Source organism: Chelonia mydas, chromosome 2 (genome assembly GCF_015237465.2).
Source record: "Chelonia mydas isolate rCheMyd1 chromosome 2, rCheMyd1.pri.v2, whole genome shotgun sequence".
Lineage (NCBI taxonomy): Eukaryota > Metazoa > Chordata > Testudines > Cheloniidae > Chelonia > Chelonia mydas.
In genome coordinates, this window is record NC_057850.1 from 235,443,821 (window position 1) to 235,457,529 (window position 13,709).

General features: G+C 40.9%; 2 long non-coding RNA genes across 6 annotated transcripts in view; both read left to right on the forward strand.

Moving 5' to 3' along the window:
• The window catches only part of LOC122464762, an 85,574-nt gene extending 75,306 nt beyond the window's left edge, over window positions 1–10,268 (forward strand). For all 5 annotated transcript variants that reach the window (XR_006289104.1, XR_006289106.1, XR_006289105.1 and 2 more), the window contains one exon: window positions 9,403–10,268. This is a non-coding gene — a long non-coding RNA (uncharacterized LOC122464762). The remainder of the gene's footprint in view (window positions 1–9,402) is intronic.
• Window positions 10,269–12,293: 2,025 nt separating this feature from the next.
• LOC122464763 lies at window positions 12,294–13,341 on the forward strand. The gene is made up of 2 exons (XR_006289109.1): window positions 12,294–12,647; window positions 12,962–13,341. It is a non-coding gene; the product is annotated as an uncharacterized LOC122464763 (long non-coding RNA).
• The last annotated feature ends 368 nt before the right edge of the window (window positions 13,342–13,709 follow it).

A 13,709-nucleotide genomic window follows, 5' to 3' on the forward strand; every position in this document is an offset into this window, starting at 1 on the left:
GAGTACACTGATGATGATACCAAGCTGGGAGGTATTGCAAGTACTTTGGAGGATGGGATTAAAATTCAGAATGATCTGGATAAACTGGAGAAATTGTCTGAAGTAATTAGGATGAAAGTCAAGAAGGACAAATGCAGAGTACTCCACTTAGGCGGGAACAATCAGTTGCACACATACAAAAGGGGATATGACTGCCTAGGAAGGAGCATTGCAGAAAGGTATCTGGGGGTCATAGTGGATCAGAAGCTAAATATGAGTCAAGAATGTAACACTGTTGCAAAAAAAGCAAACATCACTCTGTGATGTATTAGCAGGAGTGTTGTAAACAAGACACGAGAAGTAATTTTTCTGCTCTGCTCTGCTCTGGTTAGGCCTCAGCTGGCGTACTGTGTCCAGTTCTGGGCGTCACATTTCAGGAAGGATGTGGACAAATTGGAGAGAGTCCAGAGAAGAGCAACAAAAATGATGAAAGGTCTAGAAAACGTGACCTATAAGGGAAGATTGAAAAAAATTGGGTTTGTTTAGTCTGGAAAAGAGAAGACTCAGAGGGACATGATAACAGTTTTCAAGTATGTAAAAGGTTGTTACAAGGAGGAGGAAGACAAATTGTTTTTCTTAACCTCTGAGGATAGGACAAGAAGCAATGGGCTTAAATTGCAGCAAGGGAGGTTTAGGTTGGACATTAGGAAAAACTTCCTAACTGTCAGGGTGGTTAAGCACTGGAATAAATTGCCTAGGGAGGTTGTGGAAGCTGCATCACTGGAGATTTTTAAGAGCAGGTTAGACAAACACCTGTCAGGAATGGTCTAGAAGATAATTAGTTCTGTCACAAGTGCAGGGGACTGGACTAGATGACCGCTCGAGGTCTTTTCCAGTTCTTGATTACCTGCCTAAAGTATATGGAATTATTTCTTCTTTCTCTCAAGATGACGGAAATATCTATACACAGTAAACCAAAAAGAAAAGGAGTACTTGTGGCACCTTAGAGACTAACAAATTTATTTGAGCATAAGCTTTCGTGAGCTACAGCTCACTTCATCGGATGCATTCAGTGGAAAATACAGTGGGGAGATTTATATACATAGAGAACATGAAACAATGGGTGTTACCAAACACACTGTAATGAGAGAGATCACTTAAGGTGAGCTATTACCAGCAGGGGAGTGGGAGGGAAAAAACCTTTTGTAGTGATAATCAAGGTGGGCCATTTCCAGCAGCTGACAAGACCGTCTGAGGAACAGTGGGGGTGGAGGGGGGGGAATAAACATGGGGAAATAGTTTTACTTTGTGTAATGACCCATCCACTCCCAGTCTCTATTCAAGCCTAAGTTAATTGTATCCAGTTTGCAAATTAATTCCAATTCAGCAGTCTCTCGTTGGAGTCTGGTTTTGAAGTTTTTTTGTTGAAGAATTGCAACTTTTAGGTCTGTAATCAAGTGACCAAAGAGATTGAAGTGTTCTCCAACTGGTTTTTGAATGTTATAATTCTTGACATCTGATTTGTGTCCATTTATTCTTTTACGTAGAGACTGTCCAGTTTGACCAATGTACATGGCAGAGGGGCATTGCTGGCACATGATGGCATATATCACATTGGTAGATGTGCAGGTGAATGAGCCTCTGATAGTGTGGCTGATGTGATTAGGCCCCATGATGGTGTCTCCTGAATAGACATGTGGGCACAGTTGGCAACGGGCTTTGTTGCAAGGATAGGTTCCTGGGTTAGTGGTTCTGCTGTGTGGTGTGTGGTTGCTGGTGAGTATTTGCTTCAGGTTGGGGGGCTGTCTGTAAGTAAGGACTGGCCTGTCTCCCAAGATCTGTGAGAGTGATGGGTCGTCCTTCAGGATAGGTTGTAGATCCTTGATGATGCGTTGGAGAGGTTTTAGTTGGGGGCTGAAGGTGATGGCTAGTGGCGTTCTGTTATTTTCTTTGTTGGGCCTATCCTGTAGTAAGTGACTTCGGGGTACTCTTCTGGCTCTGTCAATCTGTTTCTTCACTTCAGCAGCTGGGTACTGTAGTTGTAAGAATGGTTGATAGAGATCTTCTGGTGTTTTGTCTCTGTCTGAGGGGTTGGAGCAAATGCCGTTGTATCGTAGAGCTTTGCTGTAGACAATGGATCATGTGGTGTGGTCTGGATTATGGTTGTGCAAACACTTCCAGCATGAGACTGTGTGTGAACACACTTTTTCTCAAGACTTTTGGTTACATGAACATATTTGCAGAAATGAAGAATGGTTGCAGAAAATGAATAAAAAGGATCACAGTTTAGAAGGATATCTGCAATTTTGATCTGAGTGAATAATCACGAATACTTAGTTATTGCAGTATTCACACAGATGTAGTTATTTCTTTACCATTGGAAGGATGTTGTGTTATATGTAATGATATCCTACAGACTTGATTGTATTATGGAGATACAACTGGCACATCTTATTAAGAGTAATAAAGATTTCTCATGTGGAACATAGAGAGTCACATAGAGAAACACCTCGGGAGTTACAGTGCAGAATGCTGCTTTACTGCGCAGAAACTTGCCAGTGTAGACGGGGCCAAGGTGGGTGAGGTAATATTTTTTATTGGACCTGCTTCTGTTGGTGAGAGAGACAAACTTTTCAGCTACACAGAGCTCTTTCCAGGTCTGGGAAAGGTAGTCAGAGTGTCACAACTAAATACAAGGTGGAACAGATTGTTTAGCATAAGTAGTTAACCCAACCCATATTGTATGTGGAGCATAGACATAATTGAAAAAAACTAAGTTTCAGTTCCAGTTAGAACACTGAAAATATGTATTTGTGAAGAGAGTTATTAGCTAACTTGTCACTCTACAATTTAGGCCCTGATCCAAAACCCATTGAAGTCAATGGGAGTCTGTCCACTGATTACAATGAACTTTAGATTAGGCCCTTAATGCAATTTCAGAACAGTTAATGTGGTTTGGGCCCACCTCACAAAGTTTTAAAACTGTTTTACTGCCACTTTGGAGGGTAGTTTTTGAACCCTGCTTAACTGAGGGAAGGTATCTCTTGAACTCTTTCTTGTTGAATACACTTCATTCATAGATTTTAAGTCCAGAAGGAACCATTATGATCATCTAATCTGATGACCTGCATAATAAAGGCCATAGGTTTTTACTGCGTGATTCCTGCCTCATGCTCATAACTTCTGCTTGAGTAATAGCATGTCGTGTAGTGTACCTTAGTATAAACTCAATTAGTGGTATTGTGGAGAGGGCTCTAAGGTATACTGTTTAAATCCCACTGAGCAGGTGATACTGTGGTTTAAATAAAGATAGAGTTTAAACTCTAACCCAGTTAGAGCTAAAATGGAGTCTGTCAGATGGGAGACCATTTCCAGATGGATCAGTGTCCAATACGTAATCTTTAATGCGAGGAGACAGTTGTAGTAAAAACAGGTCATTGCCTGATAATTTTTCTTTTATTATTTAGTCCAAAGACAGAGGTACAATATTGTTTGTCTTAATCTGTGACTTCTATAAAAGGAACCCCTCAACTTTGATTCTCTCATTATCTGCTTTCAACTCCTGGCTGATGACAAATTACAAAATCCAGCTTGTTTCCTGAGCCTTTTCTATAAGTATGCACAGGACAAAACCAAAGCAAAACAAAGGTTGTCTGAAAAATCTGAGGTACTTTGGTTTTGTTAATCCTTTCAGGAGATCCTGTGTTTACTAGAAGTGAACTACATGGGTCAATTTGCTAAAGTGTTTTGAAAGAATTAGCCAAATGAGAAACGAAACAATTACCTGAAGTTGCTGCTTGTTGCCAAGAACAAAAGTAAAACAAATCAGTGGCAGGATGAGTGGATCCGGTTAAATAATTATGTCTCTCCAGCAGGAAATCTGTCTATCAGCTGAAAGGTGAGACAGCAACATAATGACAATGCCCTGTGGATCAACTCTGAGATTTAAAAAAAAAAGCTACCAAAATACTAGAATAACTGACCAAAACTAACATTTTAGCATTAAAGCTCAAGCAATAGGAGGCCAAATTATCCTCTGATTCATGGACATGCAGCTCCACTGATGTTAGTGGAGTGCATGAGGGTAACTGAGGGCAGACTATGATCCTCTTTGTTTGTTTGGTCCGTGAAATGGCTGCCTTAAAGCTGTACAGCTGTGATCTTGAAGAGTATCTCTGGCATTTCCTTCTTTCCATGTAGGAGGTGAGCCCCACAAAAGCATGCTGAAAACTTGTGCATTAAAATGAAATAGGTAAAGATGAGTATCAGACTCCAGTTGTGACATGAGAATTGTGGGTCATAGATGCATTTAAATCAGTCAGGTGACAAAAGACAGAAAGAGTTTAATTATAAAAAATACATTTTAAAAAATAATTAAAACCTCTAAAAAGTATTTTCAAATGTGAGTGCCTAGAGTTAGTTCCCATCATCTCTAATTAGCTCCCCTAAATAAATGACCTGATTTTTTAAAGGCACAGAGCACCTGCAGCTTCCATTAACTTCAAGGGCAATCGTAGGAGCTCATCACCTGAGGCCTCTTATTAAGGGAACATAAATATAGGTTTAGGAGCCTAACTTAAGGCACTCAAGTTTGAAAAATTTGGCCTTAGTTTCCAGGACTGCCTGTATAGCACCTCTCAAAATCACTACATTCAGGGTTTTTTTTTTTTTTTTTTTTAAAGACCACTTCATTCTCTAATACCAAGAAATCCAAAATTGGCCATCTCTATTTTGAAAACATCTGTGGGCAACAAATTGGTGTAGGGTTTTGAAATCATCAGTTCTGCTCTTATTTCCATTCTGTAATTAATATGACGTCAACCTGCTGCTATATAATTCATTTTGACTGAAGATTTCCTTGTTTTTGCTATTTGGCTGCTAAGAAACAGGCCAGAGATTTACTGTCAAGAAAATAAAACAAAAGCCTCATCTTCTCTTTGGAGAATTAGGGTACTTTGTCTTAAGAAAAAATGTTTTATAATCTGTTTTAATATAATACAAGAGATACACAAATCCACCCAAAGGGCTTCTCCATTTAACAAAAACAAAACATGTTAGATCTTAACTGTGGCCATTTTCCAGGAGAAGCTATTGTACTAACTTTACAAAATGCTCAGTATCTGGTGGATTAAATCATTCACGGACACTGCGGTTTGGTGTGTTGGTTTCCGTCTTGATTATGACTAGCAGTCCCTGTGGTGTCTGGGACTTCAAAGGAACACTGTGAATACACCTGGTTGGAAAAAAAATTTCTGCAAAAATTTGACCTTTCTGGGAAAATTGTAAAATGGAACATTTTGATTTGGAAATGCCGCTGTGGTGCCCCCTGGGAACTATAGTTCAGGTGCCTCCTGCCTCCATTCTCATTTATAAGCTGGGTTTGTTGGCTAGACTACATCTTCCATGATGCACCAGGATCTCCCCTCTTGCTGAGCTGCTGTGACGCATCATGGGAGATATAGTCGGGCTGGGGAGCCTGGTTCATATCGGAAATGTGGGCATGAGGCATCCAAACTACAGATCCCATGATTCAGTGTGGTAATATTTCCAATTTTTATTTTTTAGGTATTTGGTTTTTTATTGAACAGTCAATATTTTCTGCAGGAAGCAGAGACTTATAGTGAAAAAAATTAATCAAAAATCCAATTTTCCATTGAAAACCAGTTTTGATGGAAATTTTTTCACCAGACCTAATTGTGAAGCTATTCCAGAGTTCATGCATAATAATTGAACAAACCTGCCATTCACTGTTCAATGAAAACATAAAAAGGGAACAGGATTTTTATGTGGGGTTAAGCCTCATTAGAAAGGCACTTATAAAAGGCAGACAATATTGTTAATGACAACACTACACTGAAAAAATATGGCTTTACTATTTGAAAGGTCAGGTACACCATGTCATCATACTTAAGGATCAGCTGGTGATATTTTGGTTCTAAATTCATTAATTTTAGCAGCTAGAAATGGAACCATAAAAATTCACTCTAGCCTGACACGAGCCAGACAGGATATCAATAGCTGGTAGTATTTTATATATTTAAGTGATTTTTTTTCCCCCTTCATAGGTGAAAAAAATAACTTCCTCAATTAACAATGCCCCCCCCACCCCCAGTCTTTTCAAGAAGAATTTGCTTCATGATTGCTCTAGTGAGTTTTGGAATGAGTCCTCTGCCCCAGTATTAGGCATGAATACACTCCTCTGCCCTAATGATGCAGGGTAATTGGAATACATCCTCATCTCTCAAAACAGAAAAACAACTCTCAAAAGCTGCAGCCCATCAGAAAACCATACAGAGTGTTACTGTCAAAGGGAAATTATCATAGATGAGAGTAGGTAATCAACAGCAATCAAGCTTGCACATCTGAAATAAAGCGGTTACTCTCAAGACCTATATCATGCTTATCCTACAGTAGGTCAAAACCCAACCCAGACTGATTGCACTTAGAAGGTTCTGAAATAAGATATTCATAAGATATTCCAGGTCACATGAAATATTTCTAAGTTATTATTAGCTAGATCTGGTTGTCATCTTCTCCGAGCGCATGATCAGTAACTATAATCTGTATCTTAATGAGTGCATGCAGGTGGGTGGCTCCTTCTTATTACAGTGCATCTGCATGACTAATCTAGTCATCAGGAGACCCAAGGATGACATCTGTCAGTTACCTTTATACACGTGTTCTAATACTTAGTATTCTGGTTATACCTGGTGTTTTTTACCTGAGGGGAGGGTATGATAAAGCAAGTCATTGAGCAAATAGTGATGCTTGGCATGAATCTTGTTTCACTTTTTTTATTGCTCTCTCCTATGGTCCAATTACTATGGGTTGTGCCATAGGCTAGAGGAAAGACTGTGTTTAGATCTCCAGATTGGAAGTAACATAACAAATAATTTCCTCTGAGAATTACTTTCCAGTGGAAATTCAGGCAAGACCAATATTTTAAGCACTTGCCTAGTTTGTGGAAATCATGAATATATGCCGGTCTTTCAAAACTACTAAAATATGATTTGACACTATTCCAACAACCTAACTGAGGGTTTCTGAATGGAATAAAAATATATTTTGAGCTTTTATATTTGCTCACTGCTCTGGTGAATATGTAGTTTCTGTAAACAGCTAATGCATTTTGAGTTTACAACTCAACCTTGAGTCTACAGGGGCTTGGCTAGTATTTCTGTTAATACTTTAGCTAATTTAAGTAGATGTACCATATTCAGTATCTGCTCTTCTGTAGGGTAAAAGTTTAATATAGAAGAGACTAATTACATTGAGTGCTATTCGATGCCTTTATAAAGTGAGTAGTTTGAGTAAATACTGAGCTCTTTTGCTGGAAGGGTACAGCTGAAATATTTCAAGCTTTTGGATATTGTGAATTCACTCATTCTTAATTAATTTTTCCTGTCTTCTGCATACAGGTGTGTCATCAGATATTTGACCAATGCATGAATAAAAAGGTGTCCTGTCCAAACCATAATGTTATTACTATTCCTAACTTGTGCTTATTGTGTAGAGGGTAAGAGGGAGATTTTTCAAAGGAAAAATGGGCGTTAAGTGCCCAACTCCCATTGATTTTTCAATGGTTGCTTGGTGGCTGAATGCCCTTTGTGCCATTAAAAACAACGAGGAGTCCTTGTGGCACCTGAGAGACTAACACATTTATCTGGCCATAAGCTTTTGTGGGATATAACCCACTTCATCAGATGCACGGAGTGGAAAATATAGTAAGCAGGTATAAATATACAGTACATGAAAAGATGGAAGTTGCCTTACCAAGTGGGGGATCAGTGCTAATGAGGCCAATTCAGTTACGGTGGATGTAGCCCATTCCCAACAGTTGACAAGAAGGGGTGAATGTCAACTGTTGGGAATGGGCTACATCCACCCTAAATGGGGGACCGGAAGTCAGGACTCTTGGGCTTTTTGTCTTGGCCCTGCCATTTTGTTGTGTGACATTGGAGAAGTGCCTTAATGGCTGTTCTTTGGTTTCTCCATCTGTAGAATATATACAATGAAAACAGCTTTGATGAGATATTGTGACGGTTAATGACTTAGAACCAGATTTTCCTACCCTTATTTATGTTGAGTAATAACTTGCTCTTTGAGTAGTTCCATTTATTTCACTATTCATTACCATTCATTGTGAGTAAAGGTGGCAGGATCTGACTACTAATGTTTGTAAAGTCTTTTGGAAAAGTGTAAAATATTTAGTGTGTCATGAATATTCCAAACTCATAATCTTCCTGATGAGTTTATGTGGTGGTTGTAGTAAAAAAGAGAAATTATATTTCTCTCAGAAATAAATATTCGCAAATTTTGAAACCACTGAATTTTTAGATAACATATTTTGGCCCAGCGTTGAGTTGCTGAATTATAAGGATACCAAGTAAATCCACTTAAGACCTTAAGATGTAACACCCTACTGGAGGCAATTAACAACTCTGAGAAATCAAGTGAAAAGTGGTGAGGTTTCATGCTGAAGCAAAAAGACTCAGAGGTTTAGGGGAAAACATGGAAATTGCCTGAATGCAAATTAGGGGTGCACGTTAAATATTGGCTTAGCTATTAGTTAAGACTGACAAAAATAACTTTATTTTTCATTGTTGGATGGCAGGGAGGAGTCTGAGGAAGAATTCCATTCCCCAACTGCTCCAAATCAATAATCTGCTGTTGTTTTTGTCACCTTACTACTGAGGCCCATTGAAAGTGGAGAGCAGCATTTAGGTATGGCCTCCAGAGGCAAGTAATATGATTTATGCTCCTGTGCATTTTGTGCTGAAAAGCACAACAGAGATTGATGAGTGGACAGTCAAGCACGCTACACCTTTCCTAAGCAAACAGCTCATCACCAATATTTCCTAGTCTACTGTCACCTGAAAGAAGAAGGCTAGTGTTGGTAAACAACAAATAACCTAAATGCAAATAAAAATCTACCACTGTTGAACCAAGAGGAAAAAACCAGGGAGGTGACATGTCAAGATTCCATGCTAAATATTAATATGGAGTTTTAAAAAAAACCTTAGGACTTAGAGACTATATTAATAATGGAGTGACTTCAGACACTAGAAAAAAGAAACCCACCTTGTGATGGGGTGTACAAACCCCACCCTGGAAAGGAAGGGGTTAAAGAGCTACTTTGGGCCAAGGCAACCCCACCCCAGCACATCTGAAAAGCATGCACAGCCTGGAGGAGGAGCTTGAAAGGGAAGTGGAGCAGCTCACTAGCAGGCAGCTTGTGGAGGTGAACAGATCTATGGGCCTCCTGATTCAGAGAGAGCTTTATGGGAGGTTCAGCTGCCTGGGGTTCTTGACAATTGAGAATCTACCTGATCTGCTCAGGGAAAAAAGGACTCTGGATGTTTGCATGGTCTGGGCTTTGTCCTTTAATTTATTTTGTTTCTATGTCTTTGCCCTTTTCTGTAGGGAGATTGGGAGAAAGCAATCCAGAGGAGCAGTGATGCAGCACTTTTTGGGGGTGCAGAAACTTGCTGCCCACCACACGGCCCTGGATTGGCACCTGGCGGAGAGGGTGAGCCAAGATTCTCGTACAACATCTGGTTGGGGCTGAAGGTGAAAACCTACCTCAGATACAGGGGACTCTGGATTGGAAGATCATATAACTTGGAGGGCCATGACTCTGGAACCTTGGCCTGGTGGGGCCTGGGACCCCTTGCCCGACAGCAGGGCTATCCTTTATTGGACTCTCTGTATACCCTGAAAAGGGTGGGCCCGATTCATGGCCTGGCCAGAGGTCTGAGTCACAGAAAGGTGCCAACTGTTGCAGGGCTAGAGTAGTTGTCAACAGGGGTCACCAGGGAAGGAAGAGAGCCTGCTATGCCCTGCCTGACCACTAGGCGGTGCCAGCAATGAGTGATCCCCTTCACATGCATGCTAGTTAGCTGAGTTGAGTTTACTGAGTACAGACTATTTACTTCTTAGTCCAGGAATATCCACAATGTGGCTAGCTGTTGATTATGAATGTTGGGTCTTGCAGTTGCTTTTTATCGCTGCATATGACCAGCATTCATATCAAGCTTGTACTGTCTGAAACCTTGGCTTTGGGATCAATCCAAATGGTCATTGTGGTGCTTAGGACCAAATTTCGTTGCAGTGAATTGATAGTAGGTATATTCATAGGCTGTGTGTTATACGGGGAAAATGACAAAAGCTATTATTCACTGACAACTTACTTTCCATTTCTTTTTGTTGCACTGTTTATTATGTATTCTAGCAACTCAAAATATTGAACAAAGTAAATAAACACTATGGAAATCCATAGATCAAAAATATTCATAATGCTTAGAAAGAAATACATATGTGTTTCTTTTGGTCTCTTTAGGAGGACTTTTGTTTTTCTGTTTTAGTTTAATTAAAAAGACAGCATGCACTAAACAGATAAAATAGCCACTCATTAGCAAAACTTGGCCAGATATTTTCTATCAATGCACTACTGTAAATGCGGAGCAATGCCACTGGCTTCCGTGGCGTAACGCTGGGTTTATCCAGGTGTAGCTAGAGCTGGAGAAACAGTGGGGAAAACGATGCACAAACACATTAGGGAATTCTGATCTGATCAAACAAACCTGTTAGGGAATTCCAAATTGTGATATGATCTGACCATGTTCATACTCATTTGGTCTCTGGTGAATGCTCCTGTGACAAATGCTCCTTTGTTTGCATGAATATTTAGAGAAGAACTCTTATATGCATTCTGCCAGCTGGTGCCGGCAGAAGCAAGAGCCAGATTAAATATCTAAGGGTTGCTCTTAACATTTCAAAACAAAATCAGCTCGAACACTCACCCAGAAACCTAGGAAAATGAAATACCAACCCTGAATGTTGGTAATAGGCAACGATTGCCCACTCTCAAGCACTGACTCTGTGTATAACAAAAAGAAAACTTTTTTTTTAATTGAGGGGAGAGGGAACACAGCATTAATTTGGGACCACAGTAATAATAACTGAAAAGCATGCAAATAATAAGTAAGACACCCATCCCACAGTATCTTGCCTAGTGTCCTTTGCCTTGGTTTTTCAACTTGTGAAAGTCTAATGGACAACTGTCCCTTCACACTGAGGGACCCCTGGCTGCACCCTACTCACAGTTTATTTTTAGAGATCAGTGAAGTTCCAGAGTCCACAGGCACATTCAGGTGTGTTCACCTCCAGCCCTCACACCACTGGCTTACACATGAATGAGCACATGCTGTGACCTCCCAGCACAGAATGTTGGCATGACTCAAATCCAGGACCTTCATGAGCAAAGCATAGAGTGATATCACTTGGGCTACAGGAGCAACTCCGTTAGCGGATCGTTGTGGTAGGCTGTAATCCTCTTTGCGGAGCACTAGAGGGAGATTTGGCACACACTCTCTCTATTAGTGTGTTACACTTTATTGTGCCCAGATTTGTGTATTTGTATCAGAAATGTTCATCGAGCCACCCTATGCATACTGGTTTTGTGTGTGGGTTTTGGGAGCAGTAAGGCAGAAGAAGCCTGACAAATCAAGTGATTTTCAAAAATACAACAGCATTGTATGATACCTGATCATCAGCACTAGCAGTAGAGATGGAAGAGAGGGCAGAAGCACATAGGCGGAGGGATACTTCAGCAGCAGAAAGGAGACACTTTGATAATCTTCCAGCTCTAGAACATGGAGGAAGATATCTGCTGTGCAGCCAGATGCCGAGGCACGAGGATGAGCACCAGGGGATGGCCTTATTGAGCCATCACTACACATTGCACAGGCATAGGCCGTGAATGTGACAGGAGAAAACTGAATGTAAAGCCTGCTAGCAGTCCATAAATCTGTTTGATCTCTTCCTGAGGCAGGAAGGAAACAAGGTATTTTTAAACCAGGGGTCCACAATCATAGCCAAATACAAATATCTTTCTGTGGAAAAAAGGAAGGAAGAGATTTTTAAATGTCCAAAAATTGATTCGATTTTTTTCCTGTCCTAGTGCATTTCTGGGCCTGAGGGATTCAATGCCTTGGTGAGTTGTTCAAACATTGCACCTATTTATAAAGGTTAGAGCATCAAATCAGGGAACAGAAATCACATAATGTGGCTTGGGTAACTGTGAAGGGATGTCCACCCCACACAGGACTGTAAGGGGTTAAGGTGGCCAGGTCAGCCTATTAACTCCACAGGCTGCACCTGGAGGAAGAGCCAGGGAGTAAGGATTGATTGCAAGCAGGCTCAGCTGGGCAAGAGAAGGCAAGGCCTGTAAAGCCAGGAAGCTGGCAACAGACTCTGGCAGCACTCACTCCCTGGGAAGAGGGAGGAGGGTTTGGAGCCGGGGGAGGGGGAACCAGAAGAGTAGGAAGCATTCTGGGGAAGGAGCAGTGAGGGCCGGGACAGTAAAGTCAAGAGCTTCTGGGGTGAGGGTCCCTAGACTGGAATCTGGAGTAGAGGATGGGCCTGGGTTCCCCTACCAGCCCTGAAGAGTGGCTCTGAATGGAAAGACTTGGATATACTCCAGAAGCGGTGGGAACACTGAGTGACCTAGCTAGAGAGTTGAGTCACAAAGAAGATACTGTGGTTCCTGGAATGAGAGAGGAGCTGGAGACCTGAGAGATAGATGGTGTGATGGCGTGCAACCCCAGGATGGGGTGTCAGCCTTCAGAGAATTCCCAGAGTGACCAGGAGGAGGTGCCAGACAAGTGGTGAGTGGAGCACACTGTGACAGTGACCAGTCACCCAGGCTGAAAAGTGAATTCCAAATATCCGGTATTCAAATGAACACTCATGATAAACTCATCTGTCTCAAATATGTTTTGTAAAAACTGTTCATTAAACAAGTATGAATAATGCTCACATTAAATCATCACTTCTTTGCAGACCGCTTATGAACAGAAACGAGGTCCAGTTCCAAAGTATAAGTTGTTCACAATTGTAGACAAGCCTGAAGAGTAATAAAAAGAATATTTTGGTCCTAAGCAGAATTCTCTCTAATCATCTGTTCTCCTTCTCTACTTAGCCAACACAACCCCAGATAATGGTTTGTGTAACAGGCTCCCCACACCACAGCAGCAGCCCTGGGAATCCTGGCTGGAGCTGGTTTTCCTGGAGCTGGTAGGCTCCCTGCTGTAGAGCTGCTAAGTGGTATTGGCATTCTTGAGAGACACAGGATAGGTGAGGAAATATCTTTCACTGGACCTTCTGGTGGTGGATGGTACAAGCTTTCAAGCTACACTGCTGGAGGTACACAGTTTGAAAGCTTGTATCTTCCACCAACAGAAAGAAGTTGGTCCAATAAGATATTATCTCACCTACCTCATCTCTCTCCTATACTGGGACCAACACAGGGGCAATAACTTTGCAACTGACATTCTTGTCAGTTTCACAGTTGCTAATCACTGAACAGCAATTGACAAGAATGTCTATTTCCATTTCATTTCAGAAACATTATATTTTGGTATTTTTGAAAAGAAATATTTGAGGATTGCTGGTTTTGCTGAGAAATTTTGGTAAATCCGAAGAGAACAAAAGCAATTTCAAAAATACCCAAACTTTAACTGGTTCCAACCAGCTCTACTCTTGAACCAATTTAAGAAGATCCATAGGAGAGGGTTGCACTGATTTAGGGAAGCCAGTTTCTGAATTAGTTAGTTTAGCTGAAACTAATCAGTGCAACCTCCAAGTATAGATAAGGCTTGATGGGGGAGGGAAAGGCAGAGCAGTGTAAATTGAACATGGAGTGTCAGCCTTAAGTCTGGGTATCCTGT